Here is a 17672-nt window from a genome sequence, read left to right as displayed (position 1 = left end):
GTATCTTTGTGGTGAATACCCAGTAGTGCAATTGCTGGGTCATAGGATATCTCTATTTTCAACTTTTTAAGGAACCTCTATACTGTTTTCCAGAGCTGCACCAGCTTGCATTCCTACCAACAGTAGGAGTGTTCTCTTCAACATATTTGCTTCGTACACCTTTCCCAGGAAGCTGGTATGTGCTCTACCAAAATAGGAAAACAAACAAAAAAGAAGAAAATTTGGAATTTCAGAGACAGAGCATTCTCATGGGGAAGTTCCACTTGATAGTGATGGGAAGTCCCACGATAGAAGCTTTGTAGTAGGTCTAGAGGAAAAAGAGAACTATTTGGAATAGGAAGGTGGAAGGCTCCAAAGGGAGTTCCCCAAGGGGAAGAATGGAAATGATATATTTGACCTCATGGAAAACCATACAGAGAGGCTTTTGTATTTTGTAGGAAGAACTAGCAGAGCTACATTAAAAAATATGAATGGTGTTAATATAGACAATAACCAAATTCTGATGATTTATTTAATTGATAATTTTTAGGTAAATAAATTAGAAGAATGGGTCTATAGCAAGTAGATGTTCATGGAGATGGTGGAGAGTGACCTAAGGAAGGTAAAGCCTTATATACTACATCATTGATAAATTCAGAAATAGCAATATGGACATACTGTGATGATCTATGGCAATAAATAGCAGAAGGGTTAAACATGGTTAACTAGCATGAAAAGAGTAATAGAGGGTGTATGAATGGAAATACTTATTTCCAATGTATCTTCTGTTATTATTTCTTACTATTCAAAACTCTTTATATTACTATGATTGGAAATAAAAATTTTTAAATGTACAAATATTTTAACTGGTAGCATCACATAGTCTTCCCCTCCCCACCTTCCTGGAAAATGGGAAAGAGAGAGAGAGAAAATATCATGAAATTTTACTTCTGCTGAGAGGTTTTCCAAAACATGCTGGTGTGTTGATCTGCATGACACGTTCACAGCATTAGAGAATCATAGAATTAGGTTTCCATGCTGTATTTATTTTTAACTATCATTAGATCTTGTTATAAATGAAAAATACTTCAATAGAGACTCTTAAGACAATTGTTCTTTGGAGATGGTATCTACAAAATGTGATTATCTCTAATGGCATTATCCTAGGAGGTAATAAACCAGATCAGGGCTCCTACTGAGAGAGTCCTTTAAGGTAATTTAGAGAGGAAGATGTGTATGGTTATCCCCAAACTAATGGAGGAAAGGGTTTAAAAATTGGTAATTCAAGGCACATAATGATTCTCTCGTGTGTTCTGAAAAGCAAGATTGAAAACTAGGTGAGGAAATGGGAGTCAATGGATACAGAACAGTAGATTATCTTAAAACGTAGGTTATGTTATTATTCAGGTATGGTGAGGGTGACAGATCAGGAGATGGCTGCCATCACAAGGACAGTTTGGCATTCACAGTTCCCAAGAAGAGGGGGCATGTTACACCACACAGGCCACACAGGAAAAAACCAGGGTCAATCAGAAGGTAGAGGGAACAGGGACAAGGGGAACTCATGAGCCAGACCGTGTATTGTCATTTTCATGGGTACAGAAGGCAAGGTAGGGTAAGCACATTGAGAGTTGGCTCTGGCCTACGGGGTTTCTCTTGTTTGTCTGGTACCTGGTCCTGGATGATGAGAACAGAAGACTATTGCCTTCTGGAGTATAAGAGCCAGACGGAGGAGGTCGTTTGGTTTGGCATAGACCCTGGATTGGTTTGTTTACATGTGAAAGGCATATTCACAGAGTGAATTGTTATTTCTAAGAATTGGCTAGTCCTGGGGGGACAGTCTTTTCCCTGTCAGGAAAGACCCAGATGCCAGAGCATCAGGAATACAGAAAATAAGAAACATAGGGAATACACAAGTAAACCAGAAGGATGACAAAGATGCAGGTGAAGGACAAAAAGGCAAGAGGAATGAATATTAGTTTTAGGAAGCTGTCAGATGTAATTAGGTCGCCAACCTTTGAAGGCCCAGGTCTAAGCAGAACAGGATTGCTGATAGAGATAACATGGGCCCAGCCAAGAACTCCTGAGTAAAAGCTTACTGGCTCAGACATGAATCAGCCCCAAGGGGACATAAAAGATGAACTTATTTAAATAAAGAGAACATGAGATTGGGCAACCCAAACTAATTAAACAAAATTAGGGCACATATGATATGCCAGACTCTCCGTTGGACACTGAAAGGCATACAAACCTGAGTCAGGTGGAACCTGTGCCTTCATGGAAAATGAGATATCTTCAAAGAGATTTGACACAGGTCAAAGATGAATGTAAAATAGCAGTTAAATCATTCAAGTGCCAGGTGATGTTACAAAGGAAAGAGATGGTAAATCAATGCTGTCTTCCATTCTAGTCCCCATGGCAGACATCAGTAATGGACCCTGATGCTCTTGATCTTCCAGTCAGGTCTGATCTCTGATTTCTTCTCAGTGAAGTCTCTGTGAAACCACGGCCAAAGAATCAAAGTTAACCACGTGCTGGTCTTCAGCAGATGCTCTAAGGAGGGAGGTTGAAGACTAGGAGCACCTTCCTGGAAGAGTTACATTTAACTTAACTTAAGGATGAATGACTTCGGAAGTACCCTGAGTGGGATTTGTGGGTACAGCGGTTTCCACAGAACAGGCAGCAGGAATAAATGTATGGTGGCTGGAAAGTTTGGAAAGCTGCATGAATAGTGATTATGCAGTCTGGATGGAATACAGGCTAAATGTAAAGAAGGGCATGACAGATAAAGGTAGAAAGGGGTGGTTGGGTCACACTGCATGCCAGATGTGAAGGTAATAAAATTAAAGCAGCTAAAATTCCCTGTGTGCTTACAGTGTTCTGAGCAATATAATGTTCTAAGTGAACATTAAGATATATATGTATACTTTATATGTATAAACCCATATATGTACACACAAACACACACATATACATATATAAATATACATTATAATAAGCAAGACATACTGTACATTATATATTTATTATATACTGCTTTTATATATTTGTTAATATATTTATTATATATTATGTATTAAATGTCTCACTTATATAATTTATATATAACATGTACATTACACATAATATACACCTTGCTTATAATATATATGTTCTATGTATAAAAAATTTTTATAATTTCCTACAATACATAGACAAATAAACTGAAAACAGAGAAATAAAATAACCTGCTTAAGTGTCACAGGCAATGAAGGGCAGGGTCTAGATTTAAAAGCAAGCAGTTTGACTATAAAGGCCACACTCTTCACCATTATACTGTACTGCATTCTAATATTTTATAGTTCTATTTAATTTGTAGATACTGAGGAGCTATCTATTTCTGAGATAGATATTGATGCAATTAGACATGGGGTTTAGGAAGACCTGTCTGGCAGTAGTGTATAAATAGTTACTGACAGTGGTGGAAGGATATTGCCAGACTGTTTGTGTGTGATTTTGCCAGCCTGTAATATTGAAGTGTTTTTTTTTTTTTTAAAGATTGACTTATTTTATTTTTTTTAGAGAGAGAGAGAAAGTGAGAGCGTAAGCACGCACATCTGTGCATGTGAGTGAGGGAGGGGCAGAGGGAGAGAATCTTCAAGCCAACTCCCCGCTGAGCGCAGAGCCTGATGCGGGCTGGGCTCAATCTCAGGACCCATGAGATCTTGATCTGAGCCAAACCAAGAATTGATGCTTAACCAACTGAGCCACCCAGGTGCCCCTATAGAAGTACTTTTATGAATTGTCTTATTAATAATTTAAGAACTTCCAATTACATTTCCCCCGGGGGAATTATTGCATGCATAAAAATGAGAGCAAGAACTGGTAGCACATACTCAAAAAAGGAATTGAAAAGCATCTATCATATCTATATGCATGTGAAATGAATTCCTGAATCCCTCAACTTTAATCACATAAGCAAAATTTGTGGCTGCAGAGGTGACCTATTAACATGCTTTGTTCAGGCAGATGAGGCCATCCATCGGGGGAAGAAAAGGTGGTTTAGTCAATCTTTGAATAACAGTGTGTCTGTCTGTACTTGTGAATTTAAATAAAGTAGGACAATCACCTTATCCCACTCTTGAATCTAATAAATGAAAAACCTAGACTTGTGTTTATTTTGTACATCTTTTTTATTTCATTTTTTCTAGTTGTTTATGTTTATTGTATTTTTTCAAAGGCTCAGTCCATAATAGATGAGGAAAAAACTCCACTGATCTTTTATCACGGTTAGTCTGAGTAGTACTGTTCCAGATCATTTGTAGTGGAAATCACCGCCTTAAAAGCAATACATAGTAGACATTGTTCTTTGCATTTTCACTCCTGTTGGAGGCGAATAGTAGTTTGATGTGATTTATACATTCAGAAGTCAGAGATTTGGAAGTTAGGGTTTTCTCAGAAGCAGTTTCTATACCTCATGTACCGAGAACGACAAAACAAAATAGGAGTCTGATGCTTGGGACCAAGTTATGGTCGCTCTGGGTCTGATAACTTTGAGTACCTGAGGCAACAGGTTTTATATTATTACCTGTAACATTGCATTAATGTGATTTGGGGATTATTGATTTCAATGAATATCTTCACCTATGTTTTTTTTCTTAGTAGCTTTGCTGTGGACCATTAAGAACTCTTAGGCTGTTTCTAGACGCACTAGTTTACCATGTGTGCAAATTTAGGTGTCACTGAGGCAGGAAAATGCAGAGTTTTACTCCTAAAGATGAGCAGGAATTTTTCTGGCTATGACTATGTGATAGACAAAGAAAGGGAGCTGTGTGGATCAGACACAGGTTATTATCCAGAGGTAAGAGAATAACTAATGCTCTTCTGCATAAATGGCTCTCCCTTACCTTTTGCCATCAAAAAGCATCTACATAGGCATAAAGAGGAAGGCATAAAGGAGCATATCATTGCTCTGACCTGGATATCTAGCTCCCTGTGATAATAATATAGGCTTTCTCATTATTAACAGTAGAAATAGAAGCTAGTATTTAATGAACAGTTACTCTGGTCATATGCCATATTAAATCCTTTACCTGTTTTCTTTCACTGAAACTCTACTACATCCCAAGACATAGGTAACTATCCCATATTTAAGCAAGAGATATGAATAACTTTAGAGTGACATGTTATAGCATGGGAATATTTAAGAATCCTACAGCCCTCATGGTCTAATTCGGGGGTTGGCAGTCTTTTTCTCTAAAGGGCCATATAGTAAATATTTTAGACTTTGCTGGCCATATGGTCTCTTATAACTATTCACTCTGCTGCTATAGCTTGAAAGCAACAATAGACTACATAAAAATTAATGGATGCAGTCACATTCCAATAAAACTTTATTTGCAAAAACAGTGGCAGTCCAGATTTGGTCCACTGGCCATAGACTGACAACCCTGGAATATATAGTTTTATAAAGGATGTTCCTAAGACCAAGAATGGGCATAGACTTGTCCTAGGCTGTGGCAACAGTAATGATAGCCACTGATGCCTTTCATACTTCAAACTCTGCATCTTCTCGTTGATCACCTGACTCCTCTCTCTGATGATTCTTAAGCATTTTATCTAATGCTAAAAAATACATATTATTTTTTGATATCTGTGTATGTAAAGAGATATACCACGTTGGTACATAAGGTTGCAATTTTTAATCTCCCACTCAGAAAGGGTTATTTGAGTACAAGTGAGTGAGGATCATGTTACCACAGAAATAACTTTGAATTTATTCTGATTTACTAATGATAGTAAAGCACTTACACACTTCAGAAATTTGTCATGAAAATTACTTAGAGCACATTTTCCAACTGATTGTGACATGCGGACACACTAGTGAATCATGATATGAAAAGCTGCTATGTATGGTCTTCAGTATCAGGTGTAAACACATTATCGATTTTCTTCCATTCATATCTAGTTCTATCCACTTTTTCCACCCTCATGTCAACCAGAGTTTTCACATTTGTCACAGAAACTGGTTTTTCAATAACTACAAGTTCCCCTTTATGAAGCCTACAAACTACAAATTATAGCAGTACCTTCCGATTAAAGTCAAAATATGCATTTTTAATATTAAGTATGTCCTTTCATGGAGTATCCATTGAAAGTTTTCAAAGAACCTAGCCTTCCTCTAGACAAGCATTAACAAAGGTGCCAATATCCTTTTTTCTTAATTTCCAAATAGAAAATTGATAGAGACCTTTTACCTAGAGACCTTTGCAAGGCTGAATCTGTAAAAGGAAATAGGAATTTTATGTTGTTTTGTTTTTCTTAGAGTGAATAAAATTAGAAGGAAGTTTGTTGCAGCATAAATACTCATTAAATCCTGTGGGATTCAGGAGGAGAGTACTCCTTGAGTATTTATGTTTTTATCCAGGAAAAAAAAAAAAAAAGACTTCAAACACATAAAAATCCAGCCACAATTTATGCTCCACATTTTAGGTTTCACATTATAATAAAATTCTAACAGAGATGCCATCACTGACTATATTAAAAAAAAAAGGTTTTGCATAAAGTTTAACACAGAACATTCATAGGCTAGGGGCAAAGAAGGCACAGTGCGTGTCATTCCTGTGGAGGTGTTCGTGAAGCATCATGTGTCGATAACCTTCCACCTCCTGGATGGGATTCAGCAATTTTTTAAAGATCCACATCTTCATTGCTAGCTGGGTCTTAATTTATTGTGATACTTCTATGAAGGCAGATAATTCCAAATACAGGGTTTTTCTCCCATCTTTCCAAGAAATGAGAACTGAGACTTTGTCTACCATGAACTGAGGAGTAACATTGTAAACGTTTCTGGAGAAAATGAGCTCAGGAAAAAAAAAAAAATTACATAAACCACTTAGCATTTGCTTTAAATTTAAATGGATTTATTTAAATTGTGGTTGTATCTTCTTGAAGACTTGTGATATGCAGCTGGTTTATGGTCCCTATGTTTTCCACTTTGGTCTGAAATAAGAATCTTGGGAATCCTAGGTTCACAAGAACTAAAAAGTCCTCTTTTTGTTTGTGTTTTTCCCCACATCCCAATGGGGCAGACTTATTTGGAGTTAAAAACTTTAGTTGTTTTTACTTCTGTGTTTACCTAGTTTCTGGACATCAAAATATTTTGCCAACATTTTTTAATGCCTCTGAGTGACTCCATGGTACACTTTTTATACCAAAGAGATGATTTAGAATTCAAAGAATGTACCTGGGGTATTAGAAGCTATAATTGCTGGTTAAGTCATATTCTGGGCACTTATTTAGCCTATGCCGAAAATAAAACTAACTTGAGAGATAGTGGCCCATCTGTTTCAATGGAATGGTTGTTCAAGCTTAGCAAATCCCCACGGGAGGAGGACAGGGTGGTGGTACAAACTGTAGAGTGTACTCTCTGGAGTCAGATGACCTGGATTCGAATCTCATCTCCATTGTGTGGGCCTTAATAAGTTACTTTATCTCTCCAAGATTCCACTTCCTTTTAGGTAAATAAGGAATGCCAAGAATATATACACATCAGTGGGGGTTGTTCCGAAGATAAACAGGTGAAGCAGGTAATGCCTTTAGAGTTCAATAAATACTCGTTGTACTTCTAAGGTTCAGGAATCCTCAAACATATTTTCTTTTTCATCAAGAGACTACATTATAGCTCAGAAATATAGCCACTTAAAATTAAGCTGCTTCTCTTCTATTTCATAAGCATAAAGTTATATAAATTTTGAATTAGACCATACTCTTAGATATTTAGAATTAAAATAACCTTATTCTTTTGATTGGTGTCTGTTGCTCCTCTAAAGGTATTTTCTTTTCATTTGCTTGAATGTCTTTCTTTATCTGGTTCTTCTAAAAGTGCTGAGCCCTCCTGACACCCTTGTACCTTTTGCTAATCTAGCCTTTCTTTGAAGTTTTTGAAAGTTAACACTCGTAAATAGTAGGTCTAGGGAATTGCTGGTCAAGAGAATAGATTCCTCTGTGGGTCTGGAAGTAAACAAAAGCAAACAAGTAAACTAAAAAACACATACTGGCATGCTCCCAGTAAACATGCCTTTATCACGACTTTAGCCTAACTGCAAGGGAAGCTGAGAAGTGTTTCACTGTGCCCAGAAAAAGGAAAATGAAATGGGATTTAATGAACACTTAGCATTGTCTCCTCCACCCATCATTAAAAAAAAAAAAAAGCCCTGTACCATATCCTAACTTATCATTCTGATCTGAGTCAGGTTTTAGCTCACAGCAACTGATCAATTAAAAGATAAAGTTTTTAACAATCTGTAGTTCCTAGGTTTTGTGTAGACATTAGTTACTATCTTTTTAAATTTCTATATGATCTTCCTTTTTGGCTATCACTGCACAAACATTGTGTACTCATGGTAGGCAGGGTGCTCTGACATTCATTTCATAAACCACAAATTGTCAGTGGTTATGAAATATGAGACTGAAATTATAGGCTTCAATACATAATTTTAAAAGGTGTCAATTTGACTTTAATGACACCAAAAATCCTGATAAAATCATATTAAGACAAAAAAAGTAGACTTAGCTTTCATCCCCAGTCCAGTTATTTCTCTCTTTATCTCCTCACAGGAACCTAAAAATTCTTACATTATGTTTTTAAAAATCTATTAATTTCCTGTTGCCTCTATATGTCTGTCTGTTTATAAAGATTTTCTTTCCCTGACCTAACTCTAGGTATTTCTAAACTCCCATTATTCCCCTATACAAAGTCTCCCTTTTAGTTCCGCCTCTGTTTGAGTGATGCTACCTACTCTATTAGGAATGTCCCCTCCAAAGATGCCTCGCTGATGATGTCCTGCTGAAGATGCACCTCTCTCTATGCAGTTCTTCTCCAGAATTCTCAAACCCATGTTACTTCCTTACCTGTGAGATTCTAGAACTCTAATCTGTTTGTCCTTGAAGGTAAGACTTGTTCATAATTTTCTGCTCAGCACTGAGCACAGGACTGCACATAGAATATGTTTGATAGCTATTGGTAGGACAAATTAATGCATTTATATATTTAGCCTTCATTTTTGTTTCTCTTATTTTGGTATTGTATCATTCAGGACACAGTAAATTATTCTGTGATACCAACTAATCTCAATGGCTTATAAAATCAAGGACACTATATGTTCGTGGGTCAGCTGTGGCTCTGCTTCATGTTGTGTTCACTCTAGTGTCTAGATTGATGGAGCAGTCTTTGTCAGGAACATTTTGATTGTTGTGTCAGCAGGAAAAGAAACATGGCACTCATATCATTGGCTCTTGAGCTTCTACTTAGAAAAGATATATGTCACTTCTGCCTTCTTCCGATTAAATAAAATGAAACATCTTGACTTCAGCAGAGTAGGAACATATAATTCCCCCTTAGGGAGGAACATGCTAAAGAGAGAATTTGGGACAAATAATAATACAGTCTACTGCTGAGAGATAACGATATATCATCTAGCTCCTTTATTTAGTCACTTTGGTTGCCTTTATCCTTTATACCAAGTAAAATGATATGTAAGAGTAAGAAAGTTCCTTTCAAAAGTTAACAGCAGGCTGTCTACAATGGGTGAATAATAAGAATTTATAGAATTATGCATTATGACATCATTTCTGATAGCCTGGAAATAGTATTTATATCAGCCCTCTGATGAAATATAGACACATGGGCATTCTTGCTTGTCTTTTAAGATGAATAACCTTTCTTTTAATTTTGTCTTTTCCCAAATCTGAAGAACAGGGTGTTGAATGAACTCCCTTCACTGGTGATGACTTTCCAGTCTGGTGCATTTCTCCACAGTCTATTCCCTCCTTTGATTCTTGCTGTAGCTCAGATCATTTCAGAGATCTGAACATCTAAGCAGAAATTTCCATAGTACCAGACAATGAAATAATTATGTCCCATCATCATTTGTCCTTCCCTTTTCGATCTGTGTTAGCATCATTAGCTTTAATTTAATAACACCATCTCTTATTATTGAACATTTAGAATTCACCTTGTTGGTTAATTTAATTAATTAATTAAACCTCCGAAATGTTTTGTGAGAATCTACCATCTTTCTGATGCCCACTTTGTTTCCTCTCTTATTTTCTCTCTCCCTCTTTCTCTTTCTCTCATTTTCTTTTTTCTTCTCTTCTTCCTTCCTCCTGTCTTTACCTTTCTACCTCCCTGTCTCTGTCTCTCTTCTATTTTCTCTCTCTTTCTTGCATGCTCTTCTTCCTTCCTTTCCCCCCTTCCTTCTACACTCTCCCTTTCTCTCTCTTTCTTTCTTCCTTCATTCTCTTTCTTTCTTTCTTTCTTCTTTTATTTTTTAATGGCACACAGATTGTGGTTGGGCTTGATAGAATCCATTTCATTTATTGAATGTCTAGTGGACACCTGGTACTTTGCTAAGGATGTTAGGACATTTGTAACATTAGATCATACTAAATATGGCACTCTTATGCACACAAAATATTGGTTCTGCCTATAGTACAAAAATTTGTAAATTAGTAGCTGAAAGACATTTGGAGCTTTATCTGGAGAATTCAGACATCCTTATTTCTCTGACTCATCTCCAGCAAGGATAAAAAAGAAATGGCTCTACTTCTCCATGTGTACTTATTCTGAATGCACCTGAAATAACTTATCTTTAATAGGTCCAAGCAGCTCATACATTTGCTTTCATTACTGATATTATAGCTCTAGCACCACCTTGGGCCCTTTAAATAGTAAAAAGTATCAGACTCTGTATAGTTCCACTCAAGGCTCTTTTAAAGCAAAGTAATAGCAGCTGTCCTCCAATGGGTTTCAGGCTGATTATTAGTACTCCAGTTCTCCTTTCTCTTCAAACTTGTAAATATGCTTGTGTCAGGATTTACGTGCAATTGCTCCCCATAGCCAGATGCATGACCTTATTCTCTCTTTCCTGCCAGCTCAATACAGTTTATGTCTGTAGGATGAATTCATATCTTCCTCTATTCATTCATTCCACAGATAGTTATGGGGCATCCCTGTCTGTCAGGTACCTTGTTTGGTGCTAAGGTCCTGCAGTTAAAGATTCAGGTCGTGTGCTCAAGAAAGTGAATCCAGTGGAGGCAGGCTAGGAAATAATCATGTTTAATACAGAGAGATAGCTGCTGTAATCCAAGGAAGCCCTGTGGTCCTCTGAAAGTATGGGAGAAGGTCACCAACTCAGCCTTGGGGAAATGGTCATCCAACAGATAGGGACCCTCCGTTGGTCTATCATGTATACTATTGTTATTTCTCTGGCTTGAGGCAGCATTTCTTAAGGTGTGGTAGTGAATCTTTAGATTATATCTAGGAGAAAGACTCAGTTTGTTGCTAGTGTGTGTGTTTGCAAAAAGGATGTTTTTTAAGCAAATATTTTTTTGACATCTAACATACCTCAAGAACATATGATCTTAAATGTACAGCCTGATGCATTACGTACAATAAGCATGCCAGCATGCAGAATCTGGATTAGGAAGCAGCATCTTGCCAGCCCCTAGAAGTTCCATTTATGCCCCTGCCAGGCAGTCCTGCCTCTAGGATGGGCACTATCCTGACTTCTGCCACAGATTGGTTCTGCCTGGCTTTGAACTTTATGTAAGTGCAGTGCTGTCATACAACAAGTACTCTTTTGTTTCTGTCTTTCCTGAGCTAGCTTCCCATTTGTGAGATGCATCCATGCTGTAGGGTCAGTTGTAGTTTATGTTCTTTTTTTAAATAATAACAATACACATTTATTTAAAGTAATACATTTGCCGTTCAAATAATCCTAATTTGTACATTTCATGTTTACCCAAATTCTTTTTTTTTTAAATATTTTATTTATTTATTTTAGAGCGAGAGTGCACAGGGGGAGGGGCAGAGCAAGAGGGAGAAAGAGTCTCAAGCAGACTCTGCACTGAGTGTGGAGCCTGTCACAGGGCTCTATCTCAAGACCCTGAGATCATGACCTGAGCTGAAACCAAGAGTCGGTTACTTAACCGACTGTGTCACCCAGGCACCCCAGGTTTACCCAACTTCTTAAAAATATTTGAGGGCAGCTGTAACCACAGATTTCAACTCCATGATGATTTCTTTGCCCATTCTTCTCTCTCTTTTCTTTCCCAAATAATTTCTTTCAGATATGGTTCAAGATAGAGTGTATCCTCATATTCTGTCCACTGCTCTTTAGGTGAGATCTGCTGCCTCGTGGTCAGGTTCAGTGCTCTCTTGATGCAAAACATCCTGTCATTATGAAGGTTCTTGGGAAGCCTTTCACATCATCATTCTCGCATAATGTATCATCTCGTGTTAACCCCAGTGTATTGACCCATGCAGCATTGTAATCCCATTTTCAAATACCCTCCTGCCACCATCTGGATGCTGCAACAGTAGGCCTGCTCACCATTTTGACCAGTTTATACATTCTTTGTGATTTATAGGGCTTGATCTCATATTCCATTGTATGTTCATACCACAGTTTATTTATTTATTCTATGTCAAGGAATATTTGGGTTTGTGGGCTTTCAATACCATTCTAATCTCCCTTTTAGCTCAGAGTCTTGGCAAGTAGCAATAACCACCCCTGCTGTCCAGTGTAATCAGAAGCACATCTTGCCTAGGTCATACCCCCTCTGGAAAATAACAAACTTCCCTTAAACTGCCTTGATTCCCACACAGAAATCAGGAGCCATCAGAAGGAGGACTGGTTCTTATATGATGGAGAGGCAAACATTGGAAGGAAGGAAGGAGATTCTGTCAAGGAAGCTGAAGTGATACAGAGACCAGAAGGTGTATTCCTTCTCATTTGGGAAGATAAAAACTGGAATCCATTGCATTTGCAAATAGACTATGTTAGAGCAATTCAACCGTGTGGTAGCCACATTTTCGATTTGTGTTTAAAGGTCCATAGAAACAGTGGATATATACGCTATATGGGATCTCGATCTTTGCAATATGCAGCAACCAGTGAAATTCTCAATGAAAGGACTCTAGGTTTGTTTACACTATTCTCTTTCTGTGTCCTTTTATGTATTTATTTGCCTATTTAATAAAGTTTTAAGGCATATCTTGAAAAATATTATTTGGCAGGACTCCAGTTAGACAACCAATTCTTTTATTTACTTAGTAGCTATCCTAGCCCAAAGTCACAGATTTTTTTTCCATTTCCTATTTTTTTTCCATTTCCTTAATAAAACGTGGTACTTAAACAGTGAGAGGGTGACAGTCTTCTAGATTCTATTTATAAAAGACTCATAACTCCTCAATAAACTCATAGCCGAGGAAATATTAATCAGTTGCCAATAAACAGCTCTGTGCTGGAGTTCACATATGTTTCTTCTCAATAATTGCATATGCTTTGTATGAAAACTGCAGAACTGTACCCACTAGAGACAACATTTTTGTTATTAAGAGTTTCAATATGTGTTGTGTTTGTTTGTTTTGTCTTTTTGTTTTGTTTTGTTGTTTCGTCATGGTTGAACTACCAGTTAAAATATAAAATGTTAGTTGGTAGTTGGGAAGGAAAAAGCCTGCTTACTCTTTTTGGTGAATGTCCTGGTTGGGTTTTTGTTTGTTTGTTTAAGATTTTATTTATTTATTTGACAGAGAGCGTGTGCACAAGCAGGGGGAGCATCAGGCAGAGGGAGAAGCAGGCTCCCCACTAAGCAGGGAGCCCGATGCAGAACTCAATCCCAGGACCCTGGGATCATGACCTGAGCCAAAGGCAGACGCTTAACTGACTGAGCTACCCAGGCATCCCTGTCCTGATTGTTGATGAGGTAGATTGAGAAGTATGCTAATGTCTGTCTCTGAATTCCATACTTGGCAAAATGACTTAATAGTAAATAAGAGTACCTCTAAATTCCCCTTAACCAAATTCAAAACCTGCCATATCCATACTGGCTGTGTAACCAATTAACCTCTCTAACCCTCTAAGATGACAATACTAATAATGTTAATTTCACCTTATAGGATTGCTGAAGGGGAACAAAAAAAACACATGCAAAGTATTTAATACAACGCTCGGTATATTGAGAGCATGCCCTGAATGCAGCAGATATTATCATCATTAATATATATATATTTTTATCTGTACCTCATGCCTGCTTTTACAGATGAGGAAACTAAAGTTTAGACAGGTGAAATGAGTTTCACAACCTAACCAGTAATAGGTTCATATTCATTTCTCAGGCACTTTTTGTTTCCTATAGTGGGCATTATACACTTTAACATGTACTATTTAGTCTCTAGCCATAGCTATGTCTGTCTCCCACTAAAAGCAAGATTTTTGAGGAAAGGAGCTGTGGCTATTTTTGCACTGTTATATTCCCACGACCAATAGCTCTGCTTACATAAGACATCTCCAGTAAGAATGTACTGAAAAATTAAATCAATGAAATTTACAAACATAATTTTCCAATCAGAGAAAACCATGATTAATCTCCATAATAGTTATATATGATAGATAAATTTTTGAAGTATTTCATATGCAACTTGTAGGCACTTTCCATGTATCATAAATTATTCTTCAGTCATGAATGGGGTATATGTTTTACCACACATATTTGCAATCAGTAGGTCCCCTTGTGAATTATAGCACTAACATTAATGAACTCGGCTGCCCCAAATGTTAACAGTTTGCTCCTGAACTGGATCCGTGAAAATTTTTTGCCAACAGACTACGTGAACTAATATATTGCTTAATTCTCAGTCTGGCAAAGCAGAGAGAATTGTCACTGGTATGTGAAAATTTGCAGTGTAACATCATATATGCAAATGAAATAAATGTTGCAAAAATAATTATTGTTGCTTATGGGAGGATTAATAGTTACAGTCTGCCCTGTTTTCTGTTGAGGTTTAATTTAATTCTGTGGCATGTATTAACTGAGGAAATTAATTTGGGTTTAATTATTGTGTGTGTCTGTTAATGTGCACACTTTTTTTTTTTTAAGATTTTATTTATTTATTTGAGACAGAGAGAATGAGAGACAGAGAGCATGAGAGGGAAGAGGGTCAGAGGGAGAAGCAGACCCCCCGCCGAGCAGGGAGCCCGATGCGGGACTCGATCCCGGGACTCCAGGATCATGACCTGAGCCGCAGGCAGTCGCTTTAACCAACTGAGCCACCCAGGCACCCAATGTGCACACTTTTGATGAATATTTAGTTACACTGAACCACCAACCCAGCCACTATGCTTTGCTCATCCGCTGATAGGGAGCATCTGATGGAGGGGATGGTTCGTACTGGATGGATTCCAAGTGCAGTGTCATTATAGCAGATAGCTGTGATTCAGGGAAGAAGGCACTGGGCTTGAGTCAGAAGAGCACAGGATTTGGGTTCTGGCCCTGCTATTAACAAGCTATGTGCATCCCTAATTCTCAACTGGAGAATGGTAGGAGAAAACCAATTTACCCTAGGGCTTTGGTTTGGGAACTAAATGAATGAATGCATGTGAAAACAGATTTGTGATCTGTACACTACTGCTTTAACGAATGGAATGTCTACAGTAAACTTCACATGAATCCATTTATAGACAAAGTCATTTAAAAAGTCACATAGGCTTAAACAAGTACCTAAAAGGCACTCAAGAAAGTATCTGTTGATGAACAGAATGTAGGTTGATTGTGATTAAGTATAGACGAACACCCACACCTTCACTATAAATATGGCCATGAACAAAAATTCCATGCAGCAAGAAAGATGGTCAGATCCTCTGGAGGTTTGGTTTGCTCATTTCAAGAAGCAATTAACATCACAAAGAATTCCTGTATGGCTACAAGTTTTAAGATTAAGACATAAGCATTCTGGAGCCAGACTGACTTGGTGCAGCAATAGTATAGTTTTCCAGCTGGTGGTTAGGTCCTGAGCCTCCGTCTCCTCGTCGGAAAATGGGGGTCCCATCACTTGCAAGGGCCACTATGAGGATTGAATGTGGTGATGTATGTAAAGTGATGTGCACAAATACTGGCCCATGGGAGTTTCTCAAGAAATGTGAGCTTTGCCTGCAGTAGAAGTGATGACATTTTAATAGGATCCTTTGCAATGGCATGTAGCTCTTGAAATAGAACAAATGGAAGTAGCTACTATCTCTATAAAAAGAGTGAGGATTATTGACTCCAGACCTGGGTGTAGTTCATGTTCACACACTCACTGCCTTTTCTCTTCCTGTTCTCTTCTTTCACCCAGGCCCATGGGTTTCCTTTAAGCAAGTAAAATAATAACTTGAGCAGGCTCATTTCACACTGGGGTCCTGTTGGCTCAGTGGTAGTATTTAGTTACAGCTCTATTTCTCCTTTGTTTGCGCAACTCATCCCTGCAATGTCAGGAAAATAAATGTCTGGGGAGGGGAGACAAACAAGAGGTACAATGAAGGAAGCTGACCTCAAGTTAATGGAATCTGGGTTCTTTGAAGGAGAACACATTGCTAGAGAAGCCTGCTGTATTCATTCAGCAGAGAGGCTGTCTAGCCTTTCTTCACATGTGTTTGATTCTCATTTTCTCATGCCAGAGTGAAGGTCCAGCCCCTCCTCACACAAAGCAGGTCAATTTGGACAGAGGCTAAGCCTTCCATGCCTTTTACACTTGTCTGGCATGGAGGGGATTTATCTTTACAGAAAAAAAAAATAGGCGAGAATAATACATCTAAGCAATCAATCAACAAATATTTATTGATTGTGTACTCTGTGCTGATTACAATTCAAAGTGTTGGAGGCAGAGTAGCAAACGGATAAAATTAACACCAAAGTTTTATTGTGTGCTTTTGTAGACACTAGTCACTGTGCTCGGGTTTAAATAGTTAATCTTCACAAATCTTGTGGAGTAGATATCATTAGCTCTCATTTATAGTTGAGAAAAGCTAAAAGCAGCTTATGTAACTTGCTCAAGGACATATAGTTAACACATGGTCAAGCTGGGATTTCAGACTAAAAATCTACTTGTACTGTAAGCATCATGCTACAGCCTTCACAACGGGAGTTGGAAAATAGCAGAGATATTGTAAGCCCCACATAAAACCTTGGTGACTAAACAGACTGACAGAACCACATTTCACAGAATTCATACTATATATATTATTTATATATACATATATATATGCATAAACACACACATATATACACATCACACACACAAATATGGATATTCCAGGGTGCAATCTCTTGTCTTTTAAAGGTTTTTAAATACTCAGTTGACACTTAAGGCATCCTGTAAAACATATTTGCAAAACATAAATAACTCTGAGTGTCACTTTAGTTATTGGTAAATGGAATATTTCATCCACTCACAGGATGGATAACAAAAGATGATAATATGTATCAAGTGCCCAGTGCAGTGTTCAGCACATGGTTGTCAATTAAAGGTATTTCCCTTCCCTGTGGTTATTATTTTTTCAATACAGAGATGTTGTTTTCCTCTGCTATATTTAATGCAAACCCTTTATGAACAAGAACCATGTCCTATAATATTTATTATCATCCTAGCATTTCTAACCTCGTTCTTCATGCCCATCCTCTCTTCCAGAGCCTATTCCCGACACTGGGCTACTCTGTAAAGATTGGTTGATTTTTCCATGATGCTAAATACTACTTGACTACATTTTGACTTTTACCAGGTTTGGTGGAAATAATCTTTTTTTTTCCAAATTTCTAAACACCAGCCTTATATCCTTAAATGTGATATTGACCTTCATGAAGAACTGGTTTAATTATTTTGACCATTAAGGATA

The 17672-nt window shown here is 37.6% G+C and overlaps 1 pseudogene; it reads right to left on the bottom strand.

The window, feature by feature from the left end:
• Window positions 1-12024: 12024 nt before the first annotated feature.
• On the bottom strand, window positions 12025-12356 carry LOC123862982 (cytochrome b-c1 complex subunit 7-like; annotated as a pseudogene).
• Between the last annotated feature and the right edge of the window lie 5316 nt (window positions 12357-17672).

This window comes from Mirounga angustirostris, unplaced genomic scaffold (genome assembly GCF_029215605.1).
Source record: "Mirounga angustirostris isolate CCGP_5_RB_7025 unplaced genomic scaffold, mMirAng1.0.hap1 SCAF_1, whole genome shotgun sequence".
NCBI classification, from domain to species: domain Eukaryota; kingdom Metazoa; phylum Chordata; class Mammalia; order Carnivora; family Phocidae; genus Mirounga; species Mirounga angustirostris.
The sequence above is the reverse complement of the archived record's forward strand: the minus strand, read 5'-3'. Positions and strand labels throughout refer to the sequence as shown.